We start from the raw sequence: 19,881 nt of genomic DNA, 5'->3' as shown, positions 1-19,881 counted from the left end.
AGATGGTTTTTTTTATCATGTTCCATGGGAAAACATTATCTATTAGATTAGACCACAAAAATAGCAGTCTTAGTGGGCTAACTGGGTCTTCCCAGCTGTCAAATACCCTGTTTACATCTGGAATTTAGGTCAATAATGAATCTGTTCGGACATGTCAATCTGAAATGATCCCTCTATGGATAAGTAATGTGCAATTCTCCGTGACTCATTGCAAACGCCTGAATATACGATTCCTGCTGCCTGATCTATCTCACAGTGAGCAAGGTCAATAAAATGAAGGTATAAATAAGTCTGCATGCCATGCCTCTCTTGTATTGAGCAATCTCACGCGCACACATTGCCATCTTCACTCCCTGCCCTTGTCTGAGCAGTTTCCAGAATATTCCGCAATGATGAACGAGTTTTGGACACAGTCCCAAGCCCTACAGGAACTTCCCATTAATTGAGTTAAGACTTCTCAGGCAGGCCTACGGAATTAATTAGATTTTCTGAGGAATTTGCCAGAACATTTCAACAACTTGAAGCAGTTAAGTGGGGTAGGGCTATGGGACAGAGATGAGATACTGTACACATTGTAGACATACTGTACCAGGTGCTTACAGGTCAGTGAGGCGTAATTTTCCAAGCATGGTGTATAAAACAATATACAGTATATAAGCCCAATGTAAAGAAACTTAACTTACTGTGTATGAATTATCTAGGGATGTCATAAATTCTCTGATCTAAGACTAGAACACACACGGTATATACTGTATTTTCCTTTCTCACACATACTCTGCATGGGGTTAGGAAGGAATGCAGACAAGGTATGGTTATACAGTACATTGAAGTAGCTATATACTGTACTACTGTATATATTGCTATGTACTGTGCCCTGTTACTAGTGAATGACCCTGTAACACGGCTCACCCTCCCCCACAATGGGAGCACAGGATGGTTTTATACATAGGATGCCCCCTCCAACACAAGCACTCTCAGTTCCGGTAGGTGCAGGATCATTGGAACAGAGTAGATTTTGGGTAGATAGTTGTAGCTGGGGATGTACTGTATATGGAGAATGAAGGTACAGTAGTGTTGAAGAATACTTGTGATGTCTCCCTAGTAACTGAGGTGCAGCCCACTGGCGATTCGTGCCCACCGAGTCAATGTTCTTTCTGTGCATGAGCAGCAAACCAAGCTTTCTTCTTCCTCCATCCTACATAGAAGTAGGATGTGCCCATAAGTATCCTGTCACTGAGTTTTACATACAGTATGTGGAGGTGCCACCACTTACCACCATGTCACCACCACTTGTGGAACTTCAAATCCCACTGCTACCACTGCATGCATGTTACTCTGTGCAAATCTCAAAAGTGGAATGCTACTCCTTTGTTACCCGACTGCTGCCTGGTTCTGGATCATAAGGCATGTACTTGAGTCATGCTGCATTAACCCTGTAACCCTGTGCTGTCTGATACCATGTTGTTCTTCCTCATTAAGTCAATAACACACTGCTGACACCTGTCAACATAGGTTCTGCCAATAGATAAACCCTGCTGCTGCTGTGTAGATGCACGCAGAGGGACGGATGTGCGGAGATTTCCGGGATACCGGATCCAGCATATCGGTGACTAATAGGGCACACCTCACTGGTATTTAACCATGGGAGGAGAGAAGGGGGCGGGGGGGGGGGGGGGGGTGCAGTGTAGGTGTATGCTCCGGCTTCCAGCTTCCACTGTGCATGATGGAGATGGGACAGCCATTCACACACACACACATATATATATATAGTGGTTTGAAAGAGTATTAAAACCCCCCAAAAGTAATTACAAATGACACACAGATTGCTTCAGAGTATTGCTATTTTGAACTAGCAGGGTCTTAAAGTACATTTTAAAACTTAGGGGTCTATTTACTAAGCCTTGAATGGAGATAAAATGGATGGAGATAAAGTCCCAACCAGCTACTGTTATTTTTCAAACCCAGCCTGTGACATGGTAGTTAGTCAGGAGCTGATTGGCTGGTACTTGCAAGGCTTAGTAAATAGACCTGTTATACCCCTTTCAGACTGACAAATATTTCCCGGGTTACTGCACATGAACGCGCATCAACCCGGGAATTTGCTCAGCGTGAAAGGGTACTGAAAGAATATCCCAGGTCGAGCGTCCCAGCATTTCATCCCAGGTCTCGACCGGGGTTGAATCCGGGATCATCCCGGGATGCAGTGTAGTGTTAATGGGCCCTACCCGGTATTCAGTACACGGGACTGTTAAAAGGCCTCTCATTGGAGCTTTCTTGGGCTCAGAAAAGATGATGTCATCATCCAGAGCTCGGGGAAGCTTCCTTGAAGTGGAAGAGACAGGCAATATGGCTACCTGGACTGATCAGAGAGCTGCTCAGCATAAGGGGGGAGGAGGAAATAAAGAGACAGATAACAGGCACAGTGAAGGATGCTATTATTTATAAGAACATTGCAAAGCTGCTTGAAGCCAGAAGAATTATACGTACACAACAGCAAGTTGTTAATAAAACGAAGACTCTGAAAAAGCAGGCCCCACCCTTCCCTTTGCTTGCCTCTTGTGACCTCATCTATGTGAGCCAGAAAAATGTCCATTTCTAATGACATACATATATATGCCTTTGCAGGGATTTCCCGGGATCAGTGTAAACTGGACTGTCCCGGGTCGATCCCAGATCTAAGTGCAGTGTGAAAGGGGACATTCCCGGGTGTGACCTGGCTCTGTCAGTCTGAAAGGGGTATGAGAGAGATATTACCCTAACTATTGGCTTTCTTCTTTTAGCCTGTACCTGTGAACCATTAAAAAAAAGGTTTGCTTTTATGGATAAAAGACCCCCAAATTCAAATAGCATTGCTCATACTGGGAATGGGGCTACACCAAATTGGTTTGTATAATACTAATAATAAGGGGGAAAACCAGCTGCATCTGCCCTCTCCGGCAGGGGAACATGTTGATAAGTATTCCCTACCTCACTATACTTCAAACTCATTCACAAACTCATTCACACTGAAGTCAGCCAAGCCTTTCTAAAACACGCAAAAATATTAACACTATTCATTTTTAACCACTTTCCACCTCTCTGCAACAACTGCTCTCACCGATTTCTACATTCACGTTTCCTGAGATGGCTGTATCACACCTGAACCAGATTCTAGTAAAAGCCCTTGATGAAGTGGCTCCTGCTAACCATCACACTCCACGTGGCATTCTACATTAACTAGACACCTACAAAAACTGTCACGTAAAGTAGAGCGCCAGTGGCGTAAATCTCGTAGCCCTAGCGACTTCCTCAAATATAAGGCTATTAACCATTCCTATTGTAATGCCCTGGACACTGCCAAACAAACATATTTCTAATCGCTCATCTCTGCTCAAGCCACTAACCCCAAGTGACATTTTAATACATTTAAATCACTTTTGAACCCTCCCTCACCCAACTCCCAGCTATTATCAGCACACAAGAACTTCAAGGACAAGATTGATAAGATCCGAAAATTAAATGCTATGCTCTTCCACAGCCAGTGACCTGCTCAGTTCCTTACAGAACCCTCTGGCTCCTTCCTCTTCGTTTGATACCACAAATGAAGATGAAGTATCAACACTCTTCTCATCCTCCTACTCCACTACCTCTCCTCTTGATCCAATACCATAAAAAATCAGTAAAGCTCTGTCTCCTGTGCTAATCCCAACCTTAAATAATATCTGTAATCTATCTCTCTCTCTCTCTCTCTCTCTCTCTCTCTCTCTACTGGTATCTTTCTATCACTGTTCAAGCATGCAGTGTTTACTCCCATTCTGAAAAGACACAATTCTGACCCTAAAGGTGGGTACACACTGGCCGATATATCGGCCGTTCTCTTGAACGGCCGATATATCGTGGGTCCATTGGCCAGTGTGTACAGGCGATACGTCTGTGAACTCCGTCATTCACAGACATATCGCGTCGGCCCCGCAGCACAGCCGACGGACAATATATCTACTGATATATCGGCGCGTCGCTGTGTGTGTAAGGGCGGTCGGCCGACCGCCCGTACACGTGCTGCGGTGGCCGGCAGTGATTGACAGCTGAACTGGGCGGGCATGTGTACACGCCCGCCCAGTTCATGACGTCAGTCCCCGATGGATCGGGCAGTGTGTATGCTCAACACACTGCCCGATCCGTCCATAGATATATCTGCAGATCAATTGATCGGCAGATATATCTACCAGTGTGTATCCACCTAACTAACGTCCCATCTCTCAGCACCAGTGCCCTTCCAAGCTACTTGAGAGAATTGCCTACACTCACCTCTCACAATTTCATGACACAACCCTTTCTTGGTGATTCATCCTACCTATCTAATCATTCTTTCAGTGTTCACTTCTCTGATTCCCCCTTCTCTTCACTACCTCTATGAGTTGGAGTACCACAAGGCTCAGTCTTAAGCTGACCATACACTAGGTTGATATTGTGTACGAATACACGCCATTGACCTATCATTCAACCCATTGCATGCATATCGTGCATGTTAATGGGTGCGAATATGATGCGATGCGCAGCCCCATGGGTCGCACGTCGCATCAGCTGATCATATGTGCTGCACATATGAACAGCCAATCCCGGCTCCCGGCAATTGCGAAGGTACGATGGATTGTACGGTGCAAAAGCACCGTACGATCTATCGCATGCCCGGCGGCTGGCAGGGAAGATCATTAGTACAACTCGCATCTAATGCAAGTCGTACTAATGTATGGCCAGCATTAGGCCCTCTGTTTTTCTCAATCTATATCACATCTCTTGGCATATGAATTAGCACTTTCGGATTTTAGACTCATCTGTATGCTAATAACACTCAAATATACATATTCACCCCGGATTTGTCACCATCGGTACTGGTCTGCACTCTGCATCACTGCATGCCTTTCTGCCATTTCATCTTGGATGTCTTCTAGCAACCCCAAACAGAGGGGTAGATGTACTAACCTTGAGAAGGCATAAGGAAGTGATAAACCAGTAATAAAGCACAGCTCCTAACTGTTAATTTACATATGGGAGCTGATTGGCTGGTGTGTTTATCACCTTGCATTTATCACTGGTTTATCACTTCCTAATGCCTTCTCCAGGTTAATACATCTGCCCCAGAATTTCCACCAGCCAATAGTATTTCCCAGCCTGATATCATTATCACTGTTTATACCTTGATAATCAATCTTACCCCACAAGCTCGCTGTCTAGATGTCATTCTTGACTACGAACTGTCCTTTGCTCCCCACATTCAATCTGTCTCTAAATTATGCTACATACATCTAAAAACATATCCAAAATACGACCTTATCTTAAACCAGACACAGCAAAAACTCTAATCCATGACCTCATCATTTCCCACATTGATTATTGCAATAGTCTTCTTACTGGTCTTACCAATAAAAGACCCTACAATACATTTTGAGTGCAGCTGCAAAGCTGATCTTTGTCACTAGAGGTTCACCTGCTGATCCGCTCTGTCAGTCCCTCCATTGGCTGCCTGTATTCTACCGTATTCAATACAAAATATGTTTACTTACATAGTAGGCTATTTACCAAACTACACCGACATACATCTCTTTGCTTATTTCAATATATATCCCAACTCAACCTCTCCGCTCTGCACAAGATCTGCATCTTTCATCCACACTCATTGGGGGTCATTCCGAGTTGTTCGCTCGCAAGCTGCTTTTAGCAGCTTTGCACACGCTAAGCCGCCACCTACTGGGAGTGAATCTTAGCTTATCAAAATTGCGAACGAAAGATTAGCAGAATTGCGAATAGACACTTCTTAGCAGTTTCTGAGTAGCAGTAGCTCCAGACTTACTCGGCATCTGCGATCAGTTCAGTCAGTGTCGTTCCTGGTTTGACGTCACAAACACACCCAGCGTTCGCCCAGACACTCCTCCGTTTCTCCAGCCACTCCCGCGTTTTTCCCAGAAACGGCAGCGTTTTTTCACACACACCCATAAAACGGCCAGTTTCCGCCCAGAAACACCCACTTCCTGTCAATCACATTACGATCACCAGAACGAAGAAAAAACCTCGTAATGCCGTGAGTAAAATACCTAACTGCATAGCAAATTTACTTGGCGCAGTCGCACTGCGGACATTGCGCATGTGCATTAGCGACTAATCGCTCCATTGCGAGAAAAAAATAACGAGCGAACAACTCGGAATGACCCCCATTACTCACTCCCATTCACGATTGCAGGATTTCCTTCAGGCTGCACCCACTCTGTGCAATGCCCTCCCACGCACAATAAAACTCTCCTCTAGTCTTCAAAACTTCAAGCTTTACCTGAAAACTTGCCTCTTCAGGCAAGCTTATCATATTCCAGAACCGTCCACATAACCTTCAAAGATATTCATATCTAATTGCATCCCCTCTGTACAGTCCACTCATCCTCACATACAGTATTTTCCTTGTCTTCAATTTGACACCCTTTTGACGTCTGGTCAACATTGCTGTGTGACTATATCATATAGTCCACCAAGAACCTCTGCAATATGGCTTGACCATTATTCAGTAGATAGCATCTATTTTTGTGTATCATTGCCTATTTCCCTATAGGTTGTAAGCTTGCGAGCAGGGCCTTCCTACCTCTATGACTGTAGGCAAAATAAAAGTAACCAATTAGTTTGGAAGGGGCGCTCAAGCTGTGGCTCCAATTTAATAGGTGTTTTAGCAGCTGTCTATATAGGTTAGTCACACCTATAACATTATACAAACAAGATTAACCAAACAAAAGTAAGACAGCGCTGACTGAGATGAATTGTGAAATTAATTTACAATATTATTTAATAATTATGCAATAAAAAACATATAAAAACACATAAAATAAATGAATATCTCACTGCACTGATGGGCTTATAGTCACCATACATGGATTATTATTAATTTGCTGCTTGATGGAATGTCCCTGTAAGGTCCGCACATTCAAATGTCCCTTATCCTGGGGTTGTGGCACAGTCCCCGGGCCGAAAGATTTCTAAAAGACGACGCTGGAGGAATAGCTGTCCCAGTGGTTTGGCAATACAACGGGGAAGTCCTCACCAGTATTGCGTAGTAGTCTTGGTATTCGGTCCTTGTTAGTGGATTTGGGTGTAAATAGCGCTATTTTGCGGAGTCCTTAGGGATCCAAGTGGTAGTAGATATCCAATGAAGGTTTACACCCAAATCCACTAACAAGGACCGAATACCAAGACTACTACGCAATACTGGTGAGGACTTCCCCGTTGTATTGACAAACCACTGGGACAGCTATTCCTCCAGCGTCGTCTTTTAGAAATCTTTCGGCCCGGGGACTGTGCCACAACCCCAGGATAAGGGACATTTGAATGTGCGGACCTTACAGGGACATTCCATCAAGCAGCAAATGAATAATAATCCATGTATGGTGACTATAAGCCCATCAGTGCAGTGAGATATTCATTTATTTTATGTGTTTTTATATGTTTTTTATTGCATAATTATTAAATAATATTGTAAATTAATTTCACAATTCATCTCAGTCAGTGCTGTCTTACTTTTGTTTGGTCTGCCTCTATGACTGTCTGTTATTACCCAGTTTTGTGTGTTCACTGTTGTTCCAATTGTAAAGCGCAAAGAAATATGCTGCGCTATTTAAGAAACTGTTCATTAATAAATAATAAATATATATCAACTTTCTGGAATACAGCACACTATTGCTGTAACCAGTACATGACATATCTTCCCTATTACGGTTTCTTTTCAGCTTAACCAGTTATCTTTTGAATTACCTGTTCTCAATGTTTCTGTTTGTTTTAGCTCCAGTCATGCTTCTAACGACACTCATGTTTATATAGTTCCACAGTAATGTAACTAGGTTGGGTGAATGATACCCTACACCTGTATGGGGAATGAAGGATGCTTAGAAAGGAACCCGGCAGCAGAAAAAAGCTGCTACCTGAAGTGCTTTTATTATGCTATGGGAACTCAGCTTCTAAGTGGGGCCAGCCAGGGCTGTTTCTAGCCAATTTGGCTCCCAGTGCGAGATTTAAAAATGCGCCCCCCCCCCCCATGACATAAAAAATGTGCCCCCCCCCCCCCCCCCCACACACACCTAGATGAATAAAAAAAAAGTGCGCGCGCACCCGGCAAGGGGGCGTGGCCTCATCTGAAAAGACTACCTCACAATCCAGTTTTTGACGCTGCTCCAACAGATCACGACCACCACAGGAAAAAAAATTCTACCATCTTAAGCCCCACACAGTAATGCCCCCTGCACCATATTATGCCACACAGCGCAATGCCCTTGATACATTAAATCCTCACACTACGGCAGGCAAGAGTCCCCATTTCACACATTACGGCAGGTGTCCCCATTTTAGACATTGAGAGAGAGAGAGAATACTTACAGAGGCGATTACCGCTCTTCGGCCCGCCTCACCAGTCGCTCCTCGCGCCGGCCTTTCCCTCTTCTTAACTTGGATCTCCCTCTGTACTCCGCTCGGGGGGGGGGGGGAGTTTCGCGGAGTGACGGGGCTGCGTCGTGATGTTACGACGCAACCGCGTCATTCCATGAAACTCGGCCCCCCCCGCCCCGCCCGAGCGGGTTACTCGGGGAGAAATAGGAGGGGGAAGCAGGGAGCCACAGTTAGTGCCGCGGCGGGCGCCCAGTGCGGTTGCACTGCTCGCCTGCCCCAAGAAACGGCCCTGGGGCCATCCTAGGGTGTGTTATTCCCCTATTACAGCTCTCAATAGACCATTGAATGTTTTTATTATAATACTGGCATAAAAATGACTTTCTGCAAAGTGTCTGGAAGATGCAAGAGGGAAAGGGAAGGCTGAGACCTGATTTCAACAGCCATTGACAACATGTCATGTCTTTCCGCAGAATTAAAATGCTCTCCAAAGTATGGCCTTCCAAGTGGGAGATATAGGGGAGCATGGTGACATGAATAACATCCCTGCAGCACAGTCCTGAGCACATGCAAATTGCTGCAATTTGCATCATTGTGTATCAGAGAACGGGGTCAGGATTTGGGAGGGCCGGGGGCGTAGAGAGCCACTCCGGGCTCCAGTAATGAATGTGTGTGTGTGTGGGAGGGGGGGGGGGATATCTGTGCACCCTAAAAATAATGGAATAAAAAAATAATAATCGCAAGGCTGCTTCGCTCCACAGGGGGCACCATTCTTATGCAGGAGGGGGTGCAGAAGAGGGCTTCCTACCTTGCTTGGGTCCCTCCTTCTATGTCAGCTCCATCTTCCCAGTGATATTTGGGAACATGGCGCATGTGCACTAGAGAGTAAAGACTCTGGCCTCTGGCACAGTGCCAGAGACTTTGCTCTCAATGTGCGGATGCCATCTTCCCAAAGCTATCACTTGGAAGATGGCATCAGCCTGTATAGGTATACTTGGGAAGGAGGAATGGGGGGCAACGAACCCGGGCCCCCCCAGCAGCCTGAGCCCAGGTAATAAGTAGCTACCCCCTTCTCTGCGCCACTGGGGGTGGGGGCGACAACTTGCCTGTCAGTACGGAAGGACTCCTAGATCTCGGGAGTCTCCTGGCCACTTAGTTAGAACAGGTATTGTTATTATTATTGAAAGATCTTGCCCCACAAAATTCTATTTCATTTTTTCATGGGGATGTAAAATGAGTCACACTAGTTATGATGACCATCCCAAGCAACCCTGCTCTCCCCATTAGAACTTGTCTCATTTTTCACCCCTCAAGATGACACCGTTTTGATATGGACACCAATAACTGATCCCTATCTGCTTTTGATTTTTTTTTCTGTCCAAAACTAATACTTCCTACAAATGTCTCAACTCATGCATACTGTTTCTCCAACTGGATGCAGGCCCTGTAGAATGCTGGCTGTAGTCCAAAGATTATCCTTCCAAGTTGTGTTTATATCAATATTTGCTCAGATTTTTGCTGGGGATGTCTGCATATTCTTATCAGCTGAGTAACCGGCTTTACATTCTTTTTGCTTCATGAAATAACTTCATCTCAAAGTTGATCTTACTCAAGCTCATTGTTATCTATGTGGAATCTAGGGGATAAATGCCTGACATAAAACATTTTTCTTTCTGTGGCATACAGCTCTGACAGTGAAAACAATCACTCCTCCTGGATTTGAGAAACTTAACTATTGCCATGTAGCCTATATCAGTCTCGGACTGGGGCATGTAGGGCCCACAGGGGGAATGCAGTGGTAGTGGCCCATGTTAGGGGTGTGGCTAGTCTGCAGAGGGGGTGTGGCCTGCTACCTCATTGGTTTGACTAACCATTAGAGAGTGCAACGTCTGGGCCCCTTCATAAATATATACAGTAAATTCAGCTGCTGCATGCATGATAATGTACCAGATTAATAACAGCAATGTACTGTAGAAAATACACCATAGTCCAGTACAAGGTAACATATGCATAATGTATAATTCAAGTTCACAGCCTGGAACCTGATCCTTAGAGCAGAAGGTGGGCCCCCGGGCAGTAGGGCCCACCGGTGGTTTCCCCTGTACCCCTGTGGGCCAGTCCAAGCCTGGCCTATGTGGAAAGTAAGATCTACAGCATGTTTCTGTATACACTAATGCAAGAATAGTTAATATATGGTAGAAAAGAACATATTAATTATTATTTTTTTATATATATATATATATCTATCTATATCTATATCTATCTATCTGTATATATATATATATATATATATATACAGGTTGAGTATCCCTTATCCAAAATGTTAGGGACCAGAGGTATTTTGGATATGGGATTTTTCCGTATTTTGGAATAATTGCATACCATAATGAGATATGATGGTGATGGGACCTAAATCTAAGCACAGAATTCATTTATGTTTCATATACACCTTATACACACAGCCTGAAGGTCATTTAATACAATATTTTTAATAACTGTGTATTAAACAAAGTTTGTGTACATTGAGCCATCGAAAAAATAAAGGTTTCACTATTTCACTCTCACTCAAAAAAAAGTCCGTATTTCGGAATATTCCGTATTTCGGAATATTTGGATATGGGATACTCAGCCTGTATATATATATATATATATATATATATATATGAAGAAAGTTGTGTGGGTGGTATTAGCGCTACTCCTCTCCTTAAAGCTGGATGAATGTCCTTATCCCTCCTCTAGGGTAGCCGGACTTCTTAAAAATGCACTCCCACGTTATAATGGGATGGCAGCCCTTTTCTCCCGTGGCTTGCTGTTCAGGCTAACCAATTTAAATCTAAAAGACAAAAAATGAGAATAGGCGCCTCCTAGTGCATTATCTCACATAAATCGTGACCTCCACCTGTAGTAACACCCCAGTGGATTCAAGGTGTACCTTGGATGGTGGAATTCCAACCACCTAATTGAATCGCATGATACCACATATCTCAATGTGCAATGTGGATACTTCTCATCACAATAATCCTGGTGGTACTGCTCCCCGGTTTAAACCTCTCACACAGGCGCCGCTCCGACAGTACAGCGACTCTCTTCCGACACCGGTGCGTTTCCTCACAGCTGGTCAGCAGATGCAGAACAAAAACCCGGCAGATAGCTCTGTGTGTGTGATGAGAAGTATCCACATTGCACATTGAGATACGTGGTATCATGCGATTCAATTAGGTGGTTGGAATTCCACCATCCAAGGTACACCTTGAATCCACTGTGGTGTTACTACAGGTGGAGGTCACGATTTATGTGAGATAATGCACTAAGAGGCGCCTATTCTCATTTTTTGTCTTTTATATATATATATATATATATATATATATATATGCTGAATAACCATGCTTCGCTACGGAATTTCAAGTATATTCACGAAGAGATGAAAGCTGCATCAAGCTCCGTATTCTGTGATAGACTTGCCCCTGCACCTTGAATGTTGGGATGAAATTACCTTCATTCTCCTCCTTTGCTCCAAAAGATGTTATGTGGAAGCACCCATTGTACTTCCGGATAGCAGAGAGAAAGTGCTCGGACCCTGGGTGCTGATGGGCAAGGAGGCTGTGCAGAGGTTCAGGATACTGTTGTAAGGCAGGCAGCTGGACTTTACCATTACTACAGCACATGCCGTGTCTTTTCTCCTTCTACTTCTCAGCCTGGCACCAGCTACGTACTGACTAAGGACCAACATCGACAGTCTTGTCCTTAGCGTATTTAACTTGGGGGACATACTTGAAACCTGATAGATTTTTAATGGTCCAAGCCAATAGTTTAATCTGACACCGTTTTTCATTGTGCTTAGTTACAGCTGCACGGTTAACCTCTGGGATTTTCTCTAAATCATTTTTTACTGCCCTCCTATGAACATCGGGATGATTTTGAGTATATTTTTAGCTGCATCCCTAACTTGTTTTTTGCGAATAGTGTCCATGAATCTTTTTCTATTTCAATCAAAACCGTGAGTGCTGGCCTGTTTGCTTTTTCTGATGTGCTGGAAAAGTGAGTGTTTTTTTATATATATATATATATATATATATATATATATATATATATACAGTTACGGAACTAGCGAGCGGTGGGCCCAAGTGCAACAAAATGCTTTGGCCCCCCCACCCCCACCCCACCCCCACACACATCCCATCCAAGTCCACCCCCTCACCCCTGGAGAGGATCTGGTGAGGGGGACCTGCTCAGGGCCAGAGAAATGGATACCTAGCAACAGTGCCGTAACTAGACATTTTAGCACTGTGTGCAAAAAACGGCATCGGAGCCCCACCCCTGCATGCAAAACAGGGGCAGTGCGCGCCGTAGGCGCGCGCAAAAATACATAGTGGCGTGGCTTCGTGGGGAAGGGGTGTGGCCACAAAATAATACCAATTCATAAAACGGTGCACAGTAGTCCCCATTCTTCAAATTACGCCGCACAGTAGCACCACTACACCAGGTAGAGATCCTTTTACACCTTACAGCGGACAGATTCCTCTTTTTACACATAACGGCAGACAGCGTGCACTTTTTACACATAACGGCAGACATCGTCCCCTTTTTACACATAACGGCAGACAGCGTGCCCTTGTTACACATAGCGGCAGACAGCGTACACTTTTTACACATTACGGCAGACAGCGTGCCCTTGTTACACATTACGGCAGACAGCGTCCCCCTTTTTACACATTACGGCAGGCAGACTCCCCCTTTTTACACATAGCGGCAGGCAGATTTCCCATTTTTACACCTAGCGGCAGGCAGTCCCCCCTTTTTACACATTGCGGCAGGCAGATTCCCCCTTTTTACACATAGCGGCAGGCAGATTCCCCATTTTTACACATTACGTCAGGCAGTCCCCCCTTTTTACACATTGCAGCAGGCAGATTCCCCATTTTTACACATTACGTCAGGCAGTCCCCCCTTTTTACACATTACGGCAGGCAGATTCCCCCTTTTTACACATAGCGGCAGGCAGATTCCCCATTTTTACACATTACGTCAGGCAGTCCCCCCTTTTTACACATTGCAGCAGGCAGATTCCCCATTTTTACACATTACGTCAGGCAGTCCCCCCTTTTTACACATTACGGCAGGCAGATTCCCCCTTTTTACACATAGCGGCAGGCAGATTCCCCATTTTTACACATTACGTCAGGCAGTCCCCCCTTTTTACACATTACGGCAGGCAGATTCCCCATTTTTACACATTGCGGCAGGCAGATTACCCCTTTTTACACATTGCGGCAGGCAGATTACCCCTTTTTACACATTGCGGCAGGCAGATTCCCCCTTTTTACACATAGCGGCAGGCAGATTCCCCATTTTTACACATTACGTCAGGCAGTCCCCCCTTTTTACACATTGCGGCAGGCAGATTCCCCATTTTTACACATTACGTCAGGCAGTCCCCCCTTTTTACACATTACGGCAGGCAGATTCCCCATTTTTACACATTGCGGCAGGCAGATTACCCCTTTTTACACATTGCGGCAGGCAGATTACCCCTTTTTACACATTGCGGCAGGCAGATTCCCCCTTTTTACACATAGCGGCAGGCAGTCCCCCATTTTTACACATAGCGGCATGCAGTCCCCCATTTTTACACATAGCGGCAAGCAGTCCCAACAAAGAAAGAAAGAGACAGAAAGAAAGAAAGAATTAAAGAAAGAATTAAAGAAAAGAAAGAAAGAAAGAATTATACTTACCCTCTCCGCTGGCTCAGGCTCCTTGGTGCAGCCGTCAGACGATTCCATTTCCCCGGCAGTAGAGAAGGAGGAGGAGGGAGGTGGAGGAGGGAGCCGCAGCAGCGCTTTGTTACTGGTGGAGGCGCTGCTGCTGCTGCCCCTCTGCTTCACTATAGGCTGTTCTCGGAAGACAGCCTATAGTGAAGCAGAGGAGCAGCAGCAGCAGCGCCTCCACCAGTAACAAAGCGCTGCTGCGGCTCCCTCCTTCACCTCCCTCCTCCTCCTTCCCCCGTCCGTGCCGCTGCTCCTCTCCTCGCCGGGCGGCTGTGCGCTGCGGGCAGCGGTTGCCCGCAGCGCACAGCGGCATGTAATGAGTCAGTTTGACTCATTACATGCTTGGGCCCCTGGACAGAGGCGGGCCCCAGTGCAACGCACTGCTTGCACTGCCGGTAGTTCCGCCTCTGTATATATATATATATATATATATATATATATCACAAAAAAATTATCCTTATCTTGCGCCTAAAGGAAAAGAGCAGCACTACAGGTGAGATCTCCGTTGCCAAATCTCAAACTTACATAAACAGAAAAAACAATTCCTGAGTGCGCTAAAGTTCTTGTATAGATTGAACGGAAGTCCTTCCAAATGGATATATCTTATACGGTAGAAGATGGGGTTTTCTGGATTCCTACAGTGGATAACCCCTCACCAAAAAGTCACCCAAACAAACAATTAGAATAAAATTATTTAATAACAAAATGAATTCATAAAAAGCCTTATACAGAAGGTCTTATGAACTATTGTACATGAAAACAAATTATTTTATGATTCCATAAATATCCAGTAGGTGATATGGATGTATGAACTCCCTCACCTTAACAAGGTGTAAACTTGGTACAAGGGAGCGTTATCCTCAACTGGATTACTGATTTGTATCTGATAAACCCAACGCGTTTCGTCTATTTGACTTCATCAGGGGTAGCTTGTTTGGGGACATAGAGAAACTAATTATAATTCTTGAAAAAACTGATATTCTTAGGGTCTAATATTAAGTGAAAAAAAGGAAATGAATGAGCACCTACCAAAAATGTTAGGATCAAAATATTACATCAATAGTTCTGCAGTAAAGATGTTTTTAAAACAACCTAAGTAAAAAGAAGACTCATTGTGAGGGGTTGTGCCTTCCTTCAACTAAAAAACTGCTGTGAATAAATGGAATGAAATGAAGTACCTTTATATAAAGGCAAGCTCTTCATATATAAAAGGAACATGGACCTTAAAAAGTGGCTTCCCACTTTGACTCTAAAAAGAGCCTTTCCATCTTTAGTACTGGATCACCCTGCCAAAATAGAGTGAAAATGGGCTATGTACTATATGATTAGCTGAGAAAAAAAGATTTATGAGTATACTGAAAACAACAAAAATAAAGATGAAAAAGGTACTCCAAAGGCACATACCTAAAACCATGTACTGATTCAGTGCAATGGAAAAATATTTTTTTTATATATATATATATATAGATACGGAAGCATCTGCAAAAAAAGGGGACATAATTTGGTTTGCATAAGGTGTATCAGCTATTACAATTTTCCTCAGCAAAGAATACAGAAAATATATACATACCAACAGTGGCGTAACTAGAAGTTTTTCTCCCCCAAGCCAAAAAATTCTTCGGCGCCCCCCCCCCCCCCCCAATCCCCCATCCCCCATAATTGGCACCATGAAAGGGACAAACATGCGCGCGCTGCCAAAAAGGGGTGTGGCTTAGCTGGGATGGGCGTGGCTTTGCATAAAGGGGCGTGGTATTGCAGGAAAAGACTTCCTTATACCCCAGTTTTGCAACCTGCACGCCCAGACGTTAGCCACCGCTGGAAAGAAAAATAATCCTGATTCATGCCCCTTACATTATTTGTCATTTTTCCTCCTTATAGTAATGCCCAGTATACATTATGCCACATACTGCAATGGCCCTTAGACATTATTCCACGCACAATAATGCACATGACACAATATGCACACACCATAATGCCCCCGACACATTATGCCACACACCGTAATGCCTGTGAAACATTATGCCACACACCGTAATGCCTGTGACACATTATGCCACACACCGTAATGCCTGTGACACATGACGACAGGAATCGCAAAGCCCGTTATACATTATGCTACACACTGCAATGCCCCTGATACATTATAGCACATACAATGTCTGTGACACATTATGCCACACACCGTAATGCCTGTGACACATTATGCCACACACCGTAATGCCTGCGACACATGACGACAGGAATCGCAATGCCCGTTATACATTATGCTACACACTGCAATGCCCCTGATAGATTATAGCACATACAATGCCTGTGACACATTATGACACACACTGCAATGACCCTGAGACAGTATATAACATACCACAATGCCCGTGATATAGTATACAACACACAGTAATGCCGGACACATTATGACACATACCGCAATGTCCGTGATACATTATGCCACACACTGCAATGACCCTGAGACATTATACCACATATCACAATGCCCGTGATATAGTATACCATACACCATAATACCTGTGACACATACCGCAATGCCCGTTATACATTATGCCACACTGCAATGCCCCTGAGACATTATACCACATACCACAATGCACGTGATATAGTATGCCACATACCGTAATGCCTGTGACACATTATGACACACACCGCAATGTCCGTGATACATTATGCCACACACCGTAATGCCCATTACACATTAAGTCCTACAGCAAGGCTTCTAATTACTTTTAAATTACCTGCTCGTTGCCAGGGGTTTCATGCTCTTGGTTCCATGCACGGTGCCAGGGGTTTTCATGCTCAGGGTGTCATGCTCGTTGCCAGGAGTTTCATGCACTGGGTGTCATGCTCGTTGCCAGGAGTTTCATGCACTGGGTGTCATGCTCGTTGCTAGGGGGTAGTGCTTGTTGCTAGGGCTGTGCTCCCAGTGCCACATATATCCCCAGTGCCACATATTTCCCCATGGTGCCAGGTACTCACATGCCCCCAGTGCCAAATATAGCCCCCCCCTCCCCCAGTGCCACATATGCCCTCAGTGCCAGATATTCCCCCACAGTGCCAGGTGCTCACGTGCCCCCAGTGCCAAATATAGCCCCCCCCCCCATGTGCCAGGTACACATGCAGTGCCATATATCCCCCTCAGTACCCCCCAGTGCCATATATGCCCCCTCAGTGCCATATATGCCCCCACACTTCCCCCCCAGTGCCATATATACCCCCTCAGTGCCCCCCCAGTGCCATATATGCCCCCTCAGTGCCCCCTGTGCCATACATGCCCCCTCAGTGCCATATATGCCCCCTCAGTGCCCCTGTGCCATACATGCCCCCTCAGTGCCATATATGCCCCCTCAGTGCCCCCTGTGTCATACATGCCCCCTCAGTGCCATATATGCCCCCTGTGCCATACATGCCCCCTCAGTGCCATATATGCCCTCAGTGCCATATATGCCCCCTGTGCCATACATGCCCCCTCAGCACCATATATGCCCCCTCAGTGTCTCCTGTGCCATACATGCCCCCTCAGTGCCATATATGCCCCCTGTGCCATACTTGCCCCCTCAGTGCCATATATGCCCCCTGTGCCATACATGCCCCCTCAGTGCCATACATGCCCCCTCAGTGTCTCCTGTGCCATACATGCCCCCCAGTGCCATATATGCCCCCTGTGCCATACATGCCCCCTCAGTGCCATATATGCCCTCAGTGCTATATATGCCCCCTGTGCCATACATGCCCCCTCAGTGCCATACATGCCCCCTCAGTGTCCCCCCCCCCCTCGCTGCTGTGAAGGAGGGACAAGGAGGGCACAGCGCGCGCCTCTCTCATGTCCCTTCTGCATCTCCGTCTCTCTGGTCTAATAAAGGAAGTGCCGGTTCGTGAGCCAATCAGAGCTCACGAACGGCACTTCCATTATTAGACCAGACGGACGGAGACGAAGGATGGACACTGGAGAGGCGCGCGCGGCGCGCTGTGCCCTCCGTGTCCCGTTACAGCAGGGAGGGAGAGGAGACAGCAGATTGACATGCGGACGCTCGTCCGCATGTCAATCTGCTCTAAATCAGTGGCGGCGCCCCCCGCAGCCCCTAGCCCCCAAGCCACCGCGAGGGCTTCGGGGGCAGTAGTTACGCCACTGCATACCAAAAGGTATATCCAGAGTAAAGATAATTATTAATAAACTGGAACTTCCAAAAGGACCCACAGTTGTATCTTAAAATAGAAGATAATTCAACTATTGTAACATATAAGTACAATCATTTTAAGATAATGATTTAACTGCAACCTTTAAACACAAATGTATCAGAAAAAAGCACTCACCATAAAGGATCTCCTAACTTGCAACCATGGGTGTGGACATTTCAGAATGAAATGCCTCTCACCCTGGCTGCTATTTAAACTCCTAGTGTGATTACATAATTTCCCTTAATTTCTGATACATTTGTGTTTAAAGGCTGCAGTTAAATCATTATCTTAAAATGATTGTACTTATATGTTACAATAGTTGAATTATCTTTTATTTTAAGATACAACTGTGGATCCTTTTGAAAGTTCCAGTTTATTAATAATTATCTTTACTCTGGATATACCTTTTGGTATGTATATATTTTCTGTATTCTTTGCTGAGGAATATTGTAATAGCTGATACACCTTATGCAAACCAAATTACGTCCCCTTTTTTTGCAGATGCTTCCGTATCTATCTATATCTATATATATATATATATAAAAAATATTTTTCCATTGCACTGAATCAGTACATGGTTTTAGGTATGTGCCTTTGGAGTACCTTTTTCATCTTTATTTTTATTGTTTTCAGTATACTCATAAATCTTTTTTTCTCAGCTAATCATATAGTACATGGCCCATTTTCACTCTATTTTGGCAGGGTGATCCAGTACTAAAGATGGAAAGGCTCTTTTTAGAGTCAAAGTGGGAAGCCACTTTTTAAGGTCCATGTTCCTTTTATATATGAAGAGCTTGCCTTTATATAAAGGTACTTTATTTCATTCCATTTATTCACAGCAGTTTTTTAGTTGAAGGAAGGCACAACCCCTCAAAATGAGTCTTCTTTTTACTTAGGTTGTTTTAAAAACATCTTTACTGCAGAACTATTGATGTAATATTTTGATCCTAACATTTTTGGTAGGTGCACATTCATTTCCTTTTTTTCACTTAATATTAGACCCTAAGAATATCAGTTTTTTCAAGAATTATAATTAGTTTCTCTATGTCCCCAAACAAGCTACCCCTGATGAAGTCAAATAGACGAAACGCGTTGGGTTTATCAGCTACAAATCAGTAATCCAGTTGAGGATAACGCTCCCTTGTACCAAGTTTACACCTTGTTAAGGTGAGGGAGTTCGTACATCCATATCACCTACTGGATATTTATGGAATCATAAAATAATTTGTTTTCATGTACAATAGTTCATAAGACCTTCTGTATAAGGCTTTTTATGAATTAATTTTGTTATTAAATAATGTTATTCTAATTGTTTGTTTGGGTGACTTTTTGGTGAGGGGTTATCCACTGTAGGAATCCAGATAACCCCATCTTCTACAGTATAAGATATATCCATTTGGAAGGACTTCCGTTCAATCTATACAAGAACTTTAGCGCTCTCAGGAATTGTTTTATATATATATATATATATATATATATATATATAGAATAGTGTCCACACTCACGTGTTAAGAGAAACTTGCTGGGGTGACAT

At 44.4% G+C, this 19,881-nt stretch overlaps 1 long non-coding RNA gene across 1 annotated transcript; it reads left to right on the top strand.

The window, feature by feature from the left end:
- The first annotated feature begins 19,073 nt into the window (after positions 1-19,073).
- LOC134980489 (uncharacterized) lies at positions 19,074-19,593 on the top strand. Its single transcript, XR_010190413.1, has 3 exons — positions 19,074-19,157; positions 19,244-19,306; positions 19,407-19,593. It is a non-coding gene; the product is annotated as an uncharacterized LOC134980489 (long non-coding RNA).
- The last annotated feature ends 288 nt before the right edge of the window (positions 19,594-19,881 follow it).

This window comes from Pseudophryne corroboree, chromosome 12 (assembly GCF_028390025.1).
Source record: "Pseudophryne corroboree isolate aPseCor3 chromosome 12, aPseCor3.hap2, whole genome shotgun sequence".
Lineage (NCBI taxonomy): Eukaryota > Metazoa > Chordata > Amphibia > Anura > Myobatrachidae > Pseudophryne > Pseudophryne corroboree.
Note: the sequence above shows the minus strand (reverse complement) of the source record. Positions and strands in the feature narration are given on the sequence as shown.